Source organism: Onychomys torridus, chromosome 18, assembly GCF_903995425.1.
Source record: "Onychomys torridus chromosome 18, mOncTor1.1, whole genome shotgun sequence".
NCBI lineage: Eukaryota > Metazoa > Chordata > Mammalia > Rodentia > Cricetidae > Onychomys > Onychomys torridus.
In genome coordinates, this window is record NC_050460.1 from 63,727,142 (window position 1) to 63,743,513 (window position 16,372).

Below are 16,372 nucleotides of genomic sequence, written 5' to 3' on the forward strand. Positions count from 1 at the left end.
GGAGGGGCATTTTTAAAGATACTGCTGTATGAGCCGGGCTGTGGTGGGGTACTCCTTTAATCCCAGTACTCGGGAGGCAGAAGCAGATTGATCTCTCTGAGTTTGAGGCTAGCCTGATCTACAAAGTGTGGTCCAGGACAGCCAGGTCTACACTGAGAAACCCTGTCACCAAAAACCAAAAAAGAAGCAAAAACAAAACAAAACAAAACAAAACAAAAAACCACAGAAGAGCAGGAAAGCTATGAACCATCTTCTAGCCAGGTATGGTGGTGCACGTCTTTAATCCCCGCACTCAGGAGGCAGAGGCAGGCGGATCTCTGAGTTCAAGACCACCCTGGTCTACAGTGCGAGTTCCAAGACTATGTAGTGTTCAAGAGCAGGTGAGCCCATCTCGGGTGACAGAGACCTGAAGAGTGGGTGGCTCTGGGCACAGAGGCTGAAAGGGCAGCTAAGGGGCACAAGATGGAAGAGTGAGCAGATGCATATGGTTGTCCACTGTATATGAGGAACATTTTATTTCCACGTGTTTATTGCTCATGGGTGATGGTCAGGTAACAGAGTACTGGAGGAAAGACCATTTTAAAACAAAATATCTTGTGTGTGTGCATGTGCGTGTGCATGTGCGTGTGCATGTGCGTGTGCATGTGTATCTGTCTGTCTGTCTGTCTCTGTGTGTGTGTGTCTGTGTCTGTGTGTGCTGGAAAGTGCGCGCAGGTGACAGGTGATTGCAGAGGCCAGAGGGGGGTGTTGATCCCCTGAGGCTGGGTTGTGAGCCACCCAGTGTGGGTGCTGGGAACCAAACTCTGGTCCTGTGCAAGAGAAGTCCTTAACCTGAGCCAGCTCTCCAGCCCCAAGAGATCCATTTAAATTTTTAAATTCATTTATTTCTTGTATATGTATGGAAGTTCTGCCCACGTGTGTCTGTTCACCATATATGTGCCTGGTGCCTTTGGAGGCCAGAAGAAGATGTGGATCCTCTGACACTAGAGTTACAGACAATTGTGAGCTGCCGTGTGGTTAATAAGGATCACACCTGGGACCTCTGGAAGAACAGCCAGTGCTCTTAACTGCTGAGCATCGCTCCAGCCCCAAGACATAAGAGACGGTTTTTAATCCCAACCGAGTGAAGGTGTGAGGGGCTGGCCCAAAACACAAGGCTCTGCCTGGAGGTGGAGCATCAGTGAGACCCGTGCAGCGGAGGCCGGAGACCCGTGCACGCGGGTGCAGCGGAGGCCGGAGACCCGTGCACACAGGTGCAGCAGAGTGGGGGAGACCTGTCCACACAGGCGCCCTAGGTCAGCGGAGACCCGTGCACGCAGGCGCCCTAGGTCAGCAGAGACCCGTGCACGCAGGCACCCTAGGTCAGCAGAGAAAGGGCCGTGCGATGGAGTTCAGAGAATGAAGGAGAGGAGGGAGAGAGTGCCGAGGCACTAAGATGCAGGCAAGCAGAGAATTCTGGGCCAGGATGGCCAGTCCCGGGGGCGGGACGAGTGGGGTCTAACATCTGTTCTGCTCACCCGTGTTGTAACTGTGACTGTTGCCAGCAAACGTTCTTGCTGGGGAGGAGCAGCCACTGCCAGCCTGGGAAGGAAGTAATACATGTAGAACCAAAGAGGGAGCTGCTTCTCCTCCCAGGGCCCCCAGAGAGATGGGCTCACGAGGCCTGGCTGCAAAGAGGCCTGCTAAGGCAGTGGGCAAATGCTCTTCTGTGAAGGGACCAGACCAGTCTTTCAGATCCCTGGGTCTCCATGCGGGTACCCAGTGCTGCCCTCTAGTGGGAGCTCGGAAGGCTGCCTGATGTGGCCAGCACAGCTTGCAACTGCCGTCACCTCTGTGCACATTCCGTGGTGGCCAAGACTTTAAGGCTGTGCCTCAGTCCAGATGCGCATGGGGTCTGAAAGGAGAGCCTGAACCACGATAGTCATGTGCCTATCAAAAATACACCTCAGGAGCTGGAGAGATGGCTCAGCGGTTAAGAGCACTGGCTGCTCTTCAGAGGACCCGGGTTCAATTCCCAGCACCCATGCGGAGGCTCACAAACATCTGTTCCAGAGGACCCAACACCCTCTTCCAGCTTCTGAGGGCACCAGGCATGCAAGCATACATGCAGGCAGAACAGCCATACATATAAAATATTACATATAAATATAATTAAAGTATGAGAGGCATGTGTCTATCAAAAGTGCACTATGTGGGGAATGGAGAGGTGGCTTAGTGGTTAAGAGCACTTGTTCTTGCAGAGGACCCAGGGTTGAGTCCCAGCATCCACATGGCAGCTCATAACTGTCACTCCAGTTCCAGGGGATCTGATGAGGACATCAGGCACACATGTGGTACACACACGTGTGTGAAGTCAAAACACATAAAAATAATGCATATATTAGGGTGTCCATGTTCCTGTCAGAAAGCTCTAGGCTGAGCATAGTGCCACTGTCTGCAATCCCAGCACCGGAGAGTGGGAGGCAAGGGGTCAGCAGTTCAAAGCCAGCCTCAGCTGGATAAGGAGTCTGAGGCCAGCCTAGGCTACATGAGATAAGATAAAGTAAGCCCGCCTCCAGCCAGGCAGCAGCCAGACGGCATGCTCGCCTGCAGTCCCAGCACTCAGGAGGCTGAAGATGGAGAGTTCCAGGGAAAGTCTGGGCTATGTCATGAGACTCTTCTTAAGCAAGTGACCAGCCAATGAACTAACTCAGCATGGGCAGGATCCTAGATCAATGCACAAGAACTGTGGGGCTTCGAGGTGCTAGGAATGGACAATCCAAGCTAAAGAAATTAACAACAAAAACGTCCCAGAGCCAGGAGTAGCATTGTGCCCTACAGTCCCGGCATAGGGAGGAAGTCAGGAGACTGAGTTCAAGACTGTCCTCAGCTACAGAGTGAATGTCAGTCCAGCCTGCCTGCATGACAGCCTTCTCAAAAACAAACAAAAAGATGAAATACAGAAGCTGGCTATGCGCCAGAAAGATGGCCTGAGTTCAAGTTTAATCCCCCCCCCCCACATTATGGGACACCTCTTCTCAATGTAATTTTTTTTTAATTAATTAATTTAGTTAGTCAGTTAGTTTTGCCTGGCGGTGGTGGCGCACGCCTTTAATCCCAGCACTGGGGAGGCAGAGCCAGGTGGATCTTTGTGAGTTCAAGTCCAGCCTGGTCTGAAGAGAAACCCTGACTTCAAAAAACAAAAAGAAACAAAGCCAGGGGCCTGGAGAGAGGGCTCAGCGGTTGAGAGCACTGACTGCTCTTCCAGAGGTCCTGAGTTCGATTCCCAGCACCCACATGGTGGCTCACAACCATCTACAGTGGGATCTGATGCACTCTTCCACCATAAAGGTGAACATGCAGCCAGAGCACTCATATACATAAAATAAAGAAGAAAAGAAAAGAAAAAAAGGAAAAGAAACAAAGCCAGCCGTGGCTGCGTGTTCCTGTAATCCCAGCACTGACAACCAGAGGTGGCAGGCAATAGAGGAGACATCCAAAGTTGTCCCCTGGTCTCTGCATTCTCACACGGGAATGGATAAATGTCCACACCCATGTGTATACCACAACACACACACATTAAAACTGAAAGTAAAAATACAGAAATACAGGGCTGTGAGCAGCGCTCTGTGGTGGAGCCTGGCATGTGTGAGCCCTTAGGTTCAATTCAACCCCACAGGAAGAAAGAAAACAAACAAACAAACAAAACCAGAATGAAGATGTGCTCCAAAGGGAGCCAGGGGACACCCTGTGTCTGTGGATCAGAAAACCGGGTTTGATGCCAGAAATCCTCCAGCTAAATGGCTTGATGCAATCAATGGCTCCCGGAATTTCAACTTTGTTGCTATTTGATTTATTTATTTGTTTGTTTGTTTATTTTGCCGGAGCTGAGGATCGAACCCAGGGCCTTGCACTTGCTAGGCAAGCGCTCTACCACTGAGCTAAATCCCCAACCCCTTGATTTATATTTTATGAGTGTTTGCCTGCTTGTATGTATGTGTACCATACATGCAAGCGCCCGGGAAGCCAGAAGGGGGAGTCAGTTAGGGACAGTTATGAGCCACCAGGTGAGTGCTTGTAACCACAGAGCCAGCTTTCCAGTACTGTGGTTGCCGTTTTTGAGGCAGGGGATCACATAGGCTGACCTCCAGCTCTCTATGTAGCTGAGGATGACCCGGAACTCCTTCTTTTAACATTGATTTTTATTTGTGAGTGTGTGTGTGTGTGTGTGTGTGTGTGCACGTGAGCATGCCATGTGTGTGCACGTTACCTCAGAGGCCAGAAGAGAGCATTAGATCTCCTAGAGGTAAAGTTTCAGGCAGCTGTGAGCCACTCAGCTTAGGTTCTGGGAACAGCACTCGGGTCCTCCGGGAGAGGGCCATCGCTCCAGCTTCATCCGGGAACTCTTGGCCTTCCCAGTGCTGGGACTACAGGGCTGTCCGCCACTGTCAAACACTGGTGCTGGGAAATGGAGCATTACAGGTAAACCTGAGAAGAAAGAGGGAGCAGGAGGGAGAAAAGGGGAGGGCTGGGGCTTGACCAGGCCTGAAATGACTCCTTTTCCCCACACTGAGCAGCTAAGTACTCGCCCCTGATACTGAGGAGTCCACAGTTGTGGGGTGCTGCTGTAAGGACCCCAGCCAGCTCGTTTGGGACTTGCTAATAGATCTGTAGTCACTACCACTGCCCAGTAATCTCTGAGGGATTGGAGAATAATTCTTCCCACGGAGCCTGGCTGCTGGCTGCAGGTCCTTTGAAGAGAGTTTGGGAAAATTCTGATACACGCCCATGACGTTTTGCCAGATCCTGTCTCCAAGGGCTTAAGGTGGAGGCCTTTGGGGAAGAGACCCCTCCTGGCCAGGTGGCAGGCACAGAAGGGGGGCAGGGGGAGCAGAGGAAGCAGCTTCTACCCAGGTGGGGGTGGAGGGTCAGGATCAAGTGCTCAGGAGAATTAGAGGGTGGAGGAGATATCACAGGCTACAACTCCCCCCTCAGCCCCCCTCCCTGTCTGTCCCCGGCCTTGTTCTGAGGTTGGGGGAGACAGATAAGACAAGGGGCCAGATGGGGATTAGGGGCAGGGAGGGGGCAGCAGGCTGCTGTGATGAGTCTTATAAGCAGGGATGAAGATTAGTCCTGGAGAAGGCAGCACAGGGGGTGGGCAGGGCTGTGAAGTCCAGGCCCACCAGTCTGTGCAGAGCTGTGCAGCAGCCCCGCATGCATTAGGGGGGCTCCCTAGGAGTCTTGGGGAAACCAGACTGCTCACCCATCTAGTCTACCCCAGGGCGCAGAGTTTTCCAGAACTGTGACTCCTGCTGAGCCCTTTCCAGACACGCTCAGACAAATGAGGGGGAAGTGAGAAGCCCAGATCTGAGTGTTGTCTACCAGGGTGGCGTGGGGGGAGAGCTTCCATTCGGAGGAAGATTTAGGATCCCTAAATAAGTGATTCAGCCCCCTCTTCCCCGCCAGGAAGACAGTGAGGCAAGCCACCACCGCCATATGAAAGTGAGTCCAGGGCTGGGCGTGTGACTCCTGACATCACAGGCTTTTCTCCATCTCCAGCATCACATAAACGTCTTTCGGGGTACCTACCCGTCACTCTGGCTCTTGGGAGATGGGCACAGGAGGACCAGAAGGTGGAAGTCATCCTAAGCTACATAGTGAGTCCAAGGTCAGCCTGGGCTACACATGACCTTGTGTGGCTAGGTTTTGTTGTTAACCTGACACAATTAGGCCGTCTGGGATTTGAGGAAAGGCCTCTGTCAGATCGGCCTGTGGGCGTGTCTGTGGGGCCTTCTTGATTAATGATTGATGTGGGAGGGCCCAGCTCACTGTGAGTGGTACCACCCCTGGGCAGATGGTCCTGGATGATGTAAGAAAATAGGCTTGCCAGGTGTTGTGGCCTATGCCTTTAATCCCAGCACTCAGGAGGCAGAGGCAGGCAGATTTCTGAGTTTGAGGCCAGCCTGGGCTACAGAGTGAGTTCCAGGATAGCCACCAGGGCTACACAGACAAACCCTGTCTCTCTCTCTCTCTCAAAAAAGGAAGGAAGGAAGGAAGAAAGAAAGAAAGAATAGAAAGGAAGAAAACTAGGACAGACCTTATCTCAAAAAATGAATAAATAATAAATATAAAAGCAAAACAACCCAGAATAAATTTGAAAAGTTGGGGACAGTGGCGTATGCCCGTGATGTCAGCACTCAGGAAGCTGAGGCAGGAGGACTAAGTCGGGACTAGCCAGGGATACATAGTAAGGAACGGTTCCAAAAAGCAAAAAGGACTGAACTGGGTCCCAGCAGTCACTGGTAAGGAAGAGAGATCGCCACAAGTTCAAGGCCAACCTGAGCTACACCATGTTGGTCTCCATTATGTAAATAAATCAAAATGAAGAGGCTTGGAGATAGCCCAGTGGGTAAGAGCACTTACTGCCTAAGCATGAGGACCTGACTTCAGACCCAGCAGCCACGGAAGAGCTCAGGCCATGTACACCTACCTGTACCCCAACGCTGCAGCTCAGGATCCAGATCCAGGGGATTGCCAGGGCTAGCCCAAGGACAGCAAACTCCAGGCTCAGTGAGAGACTCAAGAAAGCAGAGGTGAGGTCTACGCTAGTGGATATGAAGGGCTTGTATTTTTTTTTCTTAAGGTGTTTTTTACTTTACGTGTGTGATCTTTAGCCTGCATGTGTCTAGGCTCCATGTGCCTGCAGTACCCATGGCGGCCAGGAGAGGGCATCAGGTCCCCTGGAGTTACAGATGTGTATAAGCCGCCCAGAGGGTGCTGGTGTCAGAACTGGAGTCCTGAAGAGCAGCCAGTGATCTACCACTGAGCCATCTCTCCAGCCCCCAGTGCAAAGGGTTTAAAGATGACTATGTCATATGGTCACACGTCTATATAAAAACAGCGGCAAAGAAACCAGACACACGCACAAGTGTCTCTGTGTGCATGCCCTGCAAGGCCAAGAGGATGCCTCAGGAGAGCATGGTCACAGTGTCGTTTCTTAGGCAATTTGAGATTTATTGTCTATGTAGGCCAGGATGGCCTGATCTCAAACTCACAGAGATCCACTTGCCTCTGTCTCCCAGGCTGGGACTAAAGGCGTGCAGTGCTGTGGCCAGATTTAATTTGATTTTCTGTGAATATTCATGGGCAAGAGTGGGTTTCAGTTGTGTACCTGTACACGTAGAGACCAGAGCTAACCAGTTGGCTAGGCTGGCTAGCTAGTACGCTCAAGGACATGCCTGTCTCTGTCTTCCATAGTTAATGTTACTCACACCACCAAGCCCAGCTTTTGTGTGAATGCCAGAGATCTGAACTCAGGTTCTCCCTCCTGAACAGAAGATTCATTACCAGCTGAGCCGACTCCCCAGCCCCCACTGTGGGAAAAGTAGGTGTGGGCAGCAGAGGCAGGACTTTTGGGACGGAATGATGGAGTCAAGGCAAAAGCTAGTCACCTTTGCTGCCCTGTGGTCAGGTCCCCTCCATCCTGTTCCTTCTGAATCTCATTCAGCAACACACTCCTTTAAAGACAGGCTCTTACTTTTAACCCGGGCTAACCTCGAACTCAAGTTTAAATGAAAAGTCTGGTAGGCTTGCTTTCATTAACACATAAGGGCTGGGGAGACAGACCCTCAGCAGACAAGAGGGGGTCTTACAGAGAACCGGGGTTCAGTTCTCAGCACCCACATCAGATAGCTCACAACCACCTGCAACCCCAGTTCCAGAAGATCTGATACCCTCTGACCTCGTAGGCACCTGCATGCACATGGTACACAAACTTATGTAGGCATACACACACACACACACACACACACACACACACACAGAGAGAGAGAGAGAGAGAGAGAGAGAGAGAGAGAGAGAGAGAGATGTGCATATATAAATAAGTACAACTAATAAATAACTCTTAAAATTCAAAAGATGAACACATAAGATGGACTGGGCTGAACTCTTGTCCAGTGTTCATAAAGCCCTGGGCATGATCACAGACACCCCATAAAACTGGGCATGGTGCTGCATACCTGTAATCCCCTAACTGGGGAGGTGGAGGCAGGAGGATCAGGGGCCAAAGTCATCCAGTGTCTGAGCATGAACTTGCTCACTGGTTTTTGCATTCCCTTGAGTGTGTGTCTGCACTTCATAGAGGAGTCTTTAAAAAAGAAAAAAAAAAAAAAAAAAAAGATTTACTTATTATGTATACAGTGTTCTGTCTGCATGTATCCCTGCAGGCCAGAAGAGGGCGCCAGATCTCATTACAGATGGTTGTGAGCCACCATGTGGTTGCTGGGAATTGAACTCAGGACCTCTGGAAGAGCAGTCAGTGCTCTTAACCACTGAGCCATCTCTCCAGCCCCACAGAAGCATCTTAAGAAGTCTTGAGCCAGTGAAATGGCACTACAGGTAGAGATGCCCGCCACTGAGCCTGATGACCTGACTTACAACCCTGAGACCCACACGGTGGGGGAAGGACGAGTTGTACTATGGCATGCACCCATGGGATTCAGTCACAGGTTCTCATGGGTACACGCACACAACTAAGTAAGTAAATGTGGTTTTTTTAAGATTTATTTATTATATACACAGAAGAGGGCACCAGATCTCATTAGAGATGGTTGTGAGGCACCATGTGGGTGCTGGGAATTGAACTCAGGACCTCTGGAAAAGCAGCGCTCTTAACCTCTGAGCCATCTCTCCAGCTCCTATAAATGTATTTTTTTAAAAGGCCTTCAGCGTTCCAATAGAGTCACCACAGTAATGCTCAGGTCTGTTCCAAGTAACAGAAAGCGATTGACACGTGAATCTCAGACTCACCTATCTGAAAATTCCAGGGGTTTTTTGTTTGTTTGTTTGTTTTTGTTTTTGTTTTTGTTTTGTTTTGTTTTTTTAGGAATAGCTGTGTATTTGTCTATTTTTATTGCTACAACAAATTACCCAAAGCTGAGTAACCTGGTAAATAAAAAGGGTTTATTTGGTTCAATTTTGCAGGCTGAAAAATCTAACAGGAAGTAGCCCCGGTCGGTTTAGTTTTTTGTGGGGGCTCATGGTGGATATCACATAGCGGGAGAATGAGATCAAATCAGAGGCTTCCCGTCGGGCCCCATGATCCCACACCTCCAAACAGTGACACTGGAACCACCCTCCCAGCCTGTGGGCTGTGTACCTCCAGCAGTCACCAGAGCAGAACACTCATGTCCCTGACTCCAGAGCCTTGGGAGTGGTCCTCAAGAGCTTCCTGCACGGCGGGCCCATGCTTACCTTTGACCAAGTACTGGGTCCTACCGTGACTCAGGTCCCTGGTCTGGAGGCAGGTGGAGACAGGCGCTTGGGCAGGAAGCGCCACTGGGCCGAGGTCTGAAGCAGGTCAGAGAAGAGGTGTGGCTGGGGACAGTGCGAGGTGGATGGGAGGAGGCTGTCCTCGGAGGCTGGAGGCTGGATTGTGATTTCAGAGGTGGGGCAGTTTCGAGTGTGACAGGACCAGGGTGTGGCTGTGGCATCGGGTAGTGGAGGTGTGAGAGCCACGCGCCAAAACTTCATTAAGAAGGAAGAAGCCTGAGGATGTCGGGGCCACATGACTCACAGCAGCATCTGACTCAAGAAGCCAGCTCAGTGGCCTGCGGTCATTAAAACCAGTTCAGGGCTGGGGGCTAACTCAGTGGGCAAGAGGGCTTGTTGCTCGGGCATGAGGTCCAGAGTTCGGATCCTGGCGCCAACATAAAAGCTGGGTATGGCCACTTGCCCCCGTAGCCCCAGCACGGGGGAGCATTAATGATGGTTTTAATGTCAGCTTGTCATAAATTAGATCACCTGCCTAGGGAGCCCCGCCTGAGGAAGTGTCCAGGTTGCCTTAATTGACCCACCCGGCCGTGGGCCGCACTGTCGGCCACAGTCCAGTGCAGGCGGTGCAGCCCGAGGAGGAGGAGGAACAGCGCCGCTCCCCAGAGCGCTTGGCCTCCCTCTTGCCACAGAAGTAGTTTGCCTGTTGTGAGGCCAAGTCCTTCCTGGATGGATGCACAACCAGCCTACCCACTTTTGTGTTAGCCCAGGGACCAGCAGCTCTCCAGCGTCCTTGTGGGCTTCCTCCCAGGCTGGGACAACTGAGACTCCGCCCCGAGTTACTACAGGTTCTCAGATCTCGGGGTGTTTCTGCCGCTGTTACTGGTTTAAAGCTGACTTAAAAAGTATACGTGTGCTTACACACCTACACTCACTCATCTACACTTACAATCATGCATACACACATGTGGGCACACATACAATCACATACATTTACATTCACTCATATACACTCACATATACTTACACCCACTCACACACAATCATGCATATACACACATGGGTACACACACACTTACATTCACTCACATACACTCATATACATATTGCTCACACACATATACTTACACTCACACACATACACTCACACACACAATCATGCATACACACATACTTACATTCACTCACATACACTCATACACATATTGCTCACACACACATATACTTACACTCACTCACACATACACTCTTGTACACACACACACACACACACACACACACACACAGTTTGGCTGCTGTAGACTAGCTCTGTGAACACACATTGCAAACACCTCTCAAGAGCCCATGCCTTTTCTTCTCAGCCACGCAGGAGCCAGGCTGCCTTTGCCTCTGTGGGGTTAGGATCTTGGACCAGATGAGCTTATTCCCTCTCTTGGACCCATTGCCAGAGATATTAGGATCCAGTGCTTGGCCCCGTGACAGGAATGTGGATTTTTCTTAAGAACCTGGGGGGCTGAGACAGAGGCAGGTGGATCTTTGAGTTCGAGGCCAGCCTGGTCTACAGAGAGAGTTCCCAGACAGCCAGGGACACAGCCAAGGACCCCTCAGGGATTAGGAGACCCAGGGCCTGGGTCACTTCCTTTGCCAGTGACTAGAAATGTCTTGGTGTCTTCAGTCCCAAAAGATGAGACCCAGGAAAGGAAGGATGGTGAGGAAGGAGGGGGGAGGAAGGAAGGAGGGATAAGGAGGAGAGAAGAGGGGGAAAAGGGAGGAGGAGGAGGAGGAGGAGGAAGTGCATCATCAGCCTCCTCAGCAGTGGTCTCCTCCTGGGTGGGTTCTGCCTCCACCTGGTGGTGGCGCTGAGACAGTGCAACCCCGCCTGGACCCAGCCTCATCCCCCGTCAGGGCGGAAGCCACCTGGTGATAAGTCCTGAGGGCGGGAGGTGTCCCACAAACCCCTTCAGTTCTGTGGTCATCTGGGTCCCAGATGCTGAGGGCTGCCCTGTTGGACTCCGTGAGAGACCTAGCCTGGCCAATTTCTAACTCTTTTTATGGGAATGGGGAGAGATTGAGACAGGGTCTCATTCTGTAACCCAGGTTGGCCTCGAACTCACAACAGTCCTCCTGCCCCAGGATCTGGGATTATAGGTGTGGGCTCCTGCCCCGCTTTAAAAGGTTTGTAGGGATGTGTGCTAACTGAGGCCTTACAGACAGCCTCACTGTTAGCAGAGTTAAGTGAGGAGAGCCTGGGCCCTGGCAGCCTTCAGCCAAGCTGTTCCCTGCTCTCAACAGGCCAACTAAATGGACTAGCAAACTAAGTACAATGGCACACTCCTTTAACCCCAGCACTCAGGATCTGAGGCAGGTCTCAGTGAGTTCAAGGCCAGCCAGAGTTACATGGTGAGACCCTGTCTCAAAATAAATAACAAATACTCATAATGATGAGCCGAGAAAGATTTCCTTGTAACCACACTGAGATGAGAAAGAGGCCCCGTGACCCTGAGTCCATCTTTGGGGTCCTGATGTGATGTTTAGGTTTAATGGAGGTCATGAGGTATGCTTAGCTAAGCCGTCCTGGTCCAAGTGTGGGCCTGCCCGTCACTGACCAGGGGCTCTCCGGACTCCAGTCTCCGGCAAGGTGGCCTGACAGTTGTCAGAACCCTGTGAAAATGTCTTCCTGGGAGACAAGTTCCCTCTAGCTGGTGCCAGGCTTCTTCAGCCTTTTCTTTCTCTCTGAATAAGATTGCTGAAGGAAATTGCAGGTCCTTGGGGACCACTGTCATGAAAGTCTGCTGGCCAAAGGGAGTGGCACAAGATGCTCTTTGGGAGGACATTACCTCGTCAATCCCCAAAACCTCCAAGGTGAAGAAGCTGTGTCCTCTCCAGGAATGAGTACTTTGAGGCTCAGAAGAGGTGAGCGGCTGACACAAAGTCACAGAGCTGGGGACAGTGTCAAGTCCCCAGCTCAAGGCTGTGACACAAGGCCTCTAGGGGTCCCCACTCCTCCTGACCATCAGATTTAAGCTGCAGAGCCTTAAAGGATGCTGTGGGGGCAGGGGGGCTGGCATCATAAGGCTTCTCAGCGGCCCTTAACTGGCACCTCAGGCTCTACACTGGCATGCCTGCTTCCTTGCCCTGGGACTCTGCCCTCCAGCAGGTGGTAACAGCACGCTGCTGGGCTGGGGCTTTTAGACAGTACACCAAGCACACACGGGTGTATCCAGCTCTGCCGTGAGCTCGGTGGGCGAGCCACACACCTCCCTGTAAAACAGGCACTGGAATACCTGTCACCCAAGTAGCTTAGTGAGGGAGCAGCCCAAAGCCGGGTGCATGACGCCCACAAGCTCTGCATGGATGCCACAGCTCGTCTTCCCAGTTCTGCGTCACTCTTCCTGCGGCTGGCAGCTCCCCAGTGTGAGAAGAACCCCTCTTTTCCTGTTCAGGATTCGCTCTCCCTCAGGGGAGGGCTATCCCAGAGAGCAAGGCCCAGGGCAGACACAGGACTCCAGCGGGCCAGTTGGAGTCCCAGGGCTCACAGGCTGTGGCCCATTCAGGGTGAGCCACATTGCCGGTCTGCCTGCAGTAGATGTTAGCTGGGCTGTCGATAGTCAGTCCTCCTGGCCTTTCCTGAACCCTTAGTCCTTACTTCACCCAAGGCCTCTGAGGCTCAGTGGGAACAACGTCCAGGGGACAGCTGGGTCATGTCCCTGGCATCGCTCAAGTTCACGGACTCCCCAAGTGAATGTCACTCACAGCAATGTGACTCTGACAGTTCTCAGAGGATGGAAATGGGAGATAGACAGACTCCCAGTAGGCAGACAGACAGTAAGGGGAGCCATGGCAATGTAACAAAGGTGGCGAATTTCCAAGATGGCTGGCATCTTCCTCACCCTCCTAACAGGCTTTCATCTCCCACCAGCAGGCCCCCTGCTGATGGACTCACCAAGTTCCAGGGCAAAGTCATGAAACACCTCAGTTCTGGGCCAATCACTGTCCTAGCGTCTTCAAACTGGCCAGCCCTAAAGTCGGGCAGGAAAGTGCTTCAGAGGCTTTATAAACACCCACCCCAGCCCTCGGGAAGAGACTGGAGTTGTCAGCTTTCCGAGCTCCCCCCACCCCTGCTTAACAGAGGGTCTTGTTCTCTGCATGTCTGCTGCATGTATGTGCTGCATGTGTGTGCTTCATGTGTGTGCTGCATGTGTGTGTCTCCTCGCCCCCATAACCACCTTTCTTCATTGTCAGAATCTGTCTGCGCATGTGTGAGATTTCTTTGGGACTACTTGTTAAGCTTTGGATCTTTCCTGCCTTTCAATTCTTTTTCTGGAGCTCACGTGGTAGCCCAGGTTGGCCTCGAACTCATGGAGATCCGCCGGGCTCTACCTCCCGAGTGCTGGGATTAAAGGTGTGCGCCACCACCACCCAGCCTCCTTTTAATTCTTTAACTGGCAGAGAAAATGAACCCGATCCAGACCTCTAGACTGTATCTTTTTGGGGAGGCTCATCTCAGATTGCTTCTGGAGACGGTATCATTTATAACCCAAGATGTTCCATGGTTCTTTTGTGAGGAGGACAGGGGCATTGAAACATGGTTTCATGGTGTAACCTTGCCTGTCCCGGAGCTCACTATGTAGACCAGGCTGGCCTCGGACTCAGAGATCCACCTGCCTTTGCCTCCCGAGTGCTGGGATTAAAGGCATGTGCCACAGTGCCCGGCTTGTTACATAGTTCTCGTATGTCAGGTTAAACTGCTTTCAAGTAAAAAGTAAAAACAAAATCTTGTAAATTACCTGGCCCGGTTGAGATCACAGATCTCAGATCTGATCTGAGATCACAGACCCACAGTGCACTTTGAACAGACAGGGGCTGAGGTCACAGAGGTGGGATGAGTCACCATCTTTACCTGGTACAACTTTGTCTTAGCTCATATTTCAAAGTCAATGTCCCAGGTAGCCCAGGCTGGCCTCAAACTCTATGTAGCCAAGGATGACTCTAAACTCCTGATGCCCCTGCCTCTGCCTGCTGAGTACTAGAATTAAAGGGCCCGTTTGTGTCAAAGGTCCGTGTCTGGAAACCCTGCAAAGTCTGGGCTTGGTTCTCTGTGGCCAAGCCGGAGGAAGAGAAAGCCGGGGCTGCAGGGTTCAGTTAGTTCACTTCTAAATCCCACTTAGAAACTGAGGTGGTTTGGATGAGAAATGTCCCCCAGAGGCTCAGCAATTTGAACGTAAGTGGTCCCCAGTTGGTGGAGCTGTCTGGGAGAAGGGGCAGCCTGGCTAGGGGGAATGTGTCCCAGGACAGGCTTTGGGGATGCGCTAGGCAAGTGCTCTATCAAATTTCCAGAGGTATATGGCAGCTGTGTCACGACCCGTGACCTCAGGATCCTCACTACCCGGCACAGAGGGCACATAGGTCCCACTCTGCTGGGACCTCTCAGGGGTCCCTTCAGCCGGCTAGAAAGGCAGCTGTGGGCCACAGCTGGTCTGGACCCAGACAGCCTGTCCTGGGTCCCGATCCCTTCCTGCCAGCCAGGTAGAGACAATGACCTGTGTGCGTGCGTGGCAGGCCCTGGGCCACTTACACAATCTTTGCAACCACTAATTGGGGCAAGCGCTGCAAAGACACGGGGGGCACACCTCTGCGGAGCACAGCTCTGGGGTTCCTGCTCTGCACGGATCAGGGCTGTGCTCCCCAAGGGTGCTCCTGGAGGTAAAAAGCCCCCCAGAAGGAAGTGGTCCTTTGAATGAGCAAATGAATTTTCTGCATGGTGAAGCTGTAATCAGGAGGACAGCTGTCTGAGGTCACCAGGCTGACAGGACACACTCACAGTCTGTTTCTGGCTGATTCCTTCTCAGCCCCTGAGGTTGAGTCCCCGGCTGGGGGACATCTTTCGGTTTCCTGATCCGCTCCATGATGGTTATGGGTTAGAGGACCCCGAGAGCAGGCGCCTCACCAGGTTATCAGAATTAGTCCGCTGTTAGAATTCCCCGATGTTACGGAGGAAGGTCATGTGTCTAGTGGCCTTTCAAAGCTAGGGACTAGAATTAACAAGAAAACACCAGAAGGGGGCCTGGAGAGATGTGCAGTTAAGAGCACTCACTTTTCTTACAGAATACTGGGTTCAGGTTCCAGCATCCACTGACGGCTCACAACCATCTGCAACTTCCTGATCCAGGTGATCTAATAATGTCCTCTCTCCACCCCTCAGAAGGCAGGCATATGGCACACGAACATTCGTAAGGATAAAACGTTCACATACAAAATGCATAAATATTGCCCTTTAAAATGAGATTGTAAAAATTAAAAATACCAGATATATAGTAGATGTTTTGTTGATGGTCTGGACGGACCGAGAGCAAGCTGTGTGGCTTTAGGTAAGTAGGTAACCTCTCTGAGACATGCAAATGTGTGACTAAGAGGAACTTGGGGGACTAGGCAATCCTTGTCTTCTGAAAGTCAACTCAATTCAGAAAGCAGCTGAATTCGTGTGGAACTGAGTCTGGTGACTAAGGCCAGGGGTCCAGTTGAGAAATGTCCCTTTGAGTTCTACGCAATGAGTAATTATAGAGCCCAAGCCTGTGTGGCCGGCAGCCTCGGTCCAGGGGGCAGTTGGATCAAAGTACCTGGTGCTTATCTGTGTCCCAGGCCTGCCTCTTGTTCCTGCACTGGACACTCCAAATCCTAAAGTCACCTCTGACCCAAACCTGGGTGTCCTTCCCACGCCTCAGGCCACCAACCCTGGGGCTACCCCTGCCTGCAACACTCTAGGGAATTAAAATGTTGCTGTCACTGGGCGGTGGTGGCGCACGCCTTTGATCCCAGCACTTGGGAGGCAGAGCCAGGCAGATCTCTGTGAGTTCGAGACCAGCCTGGTCTACAAAGTAGGTTCCAGGACAGCCAGGGCTACACAGAGAAACTCTGTCTTGGGGGGGGGGGGGGGGGGGGTTGCAGTCAAGGGAAGGGGATTTGAATGTATTCTACTCAAGATCACTCAAATAGTTGTTTGGGTTTTTTTTTTTTTTTTAAGATTTATTTATTTTTATGTGCATGGGTGTCTTCCTGCAAGTATGTCTATGTGAGGATGGAACTGGAGTTACAGACAGTTGTGAGCCACCATGTGGTTGCTGGG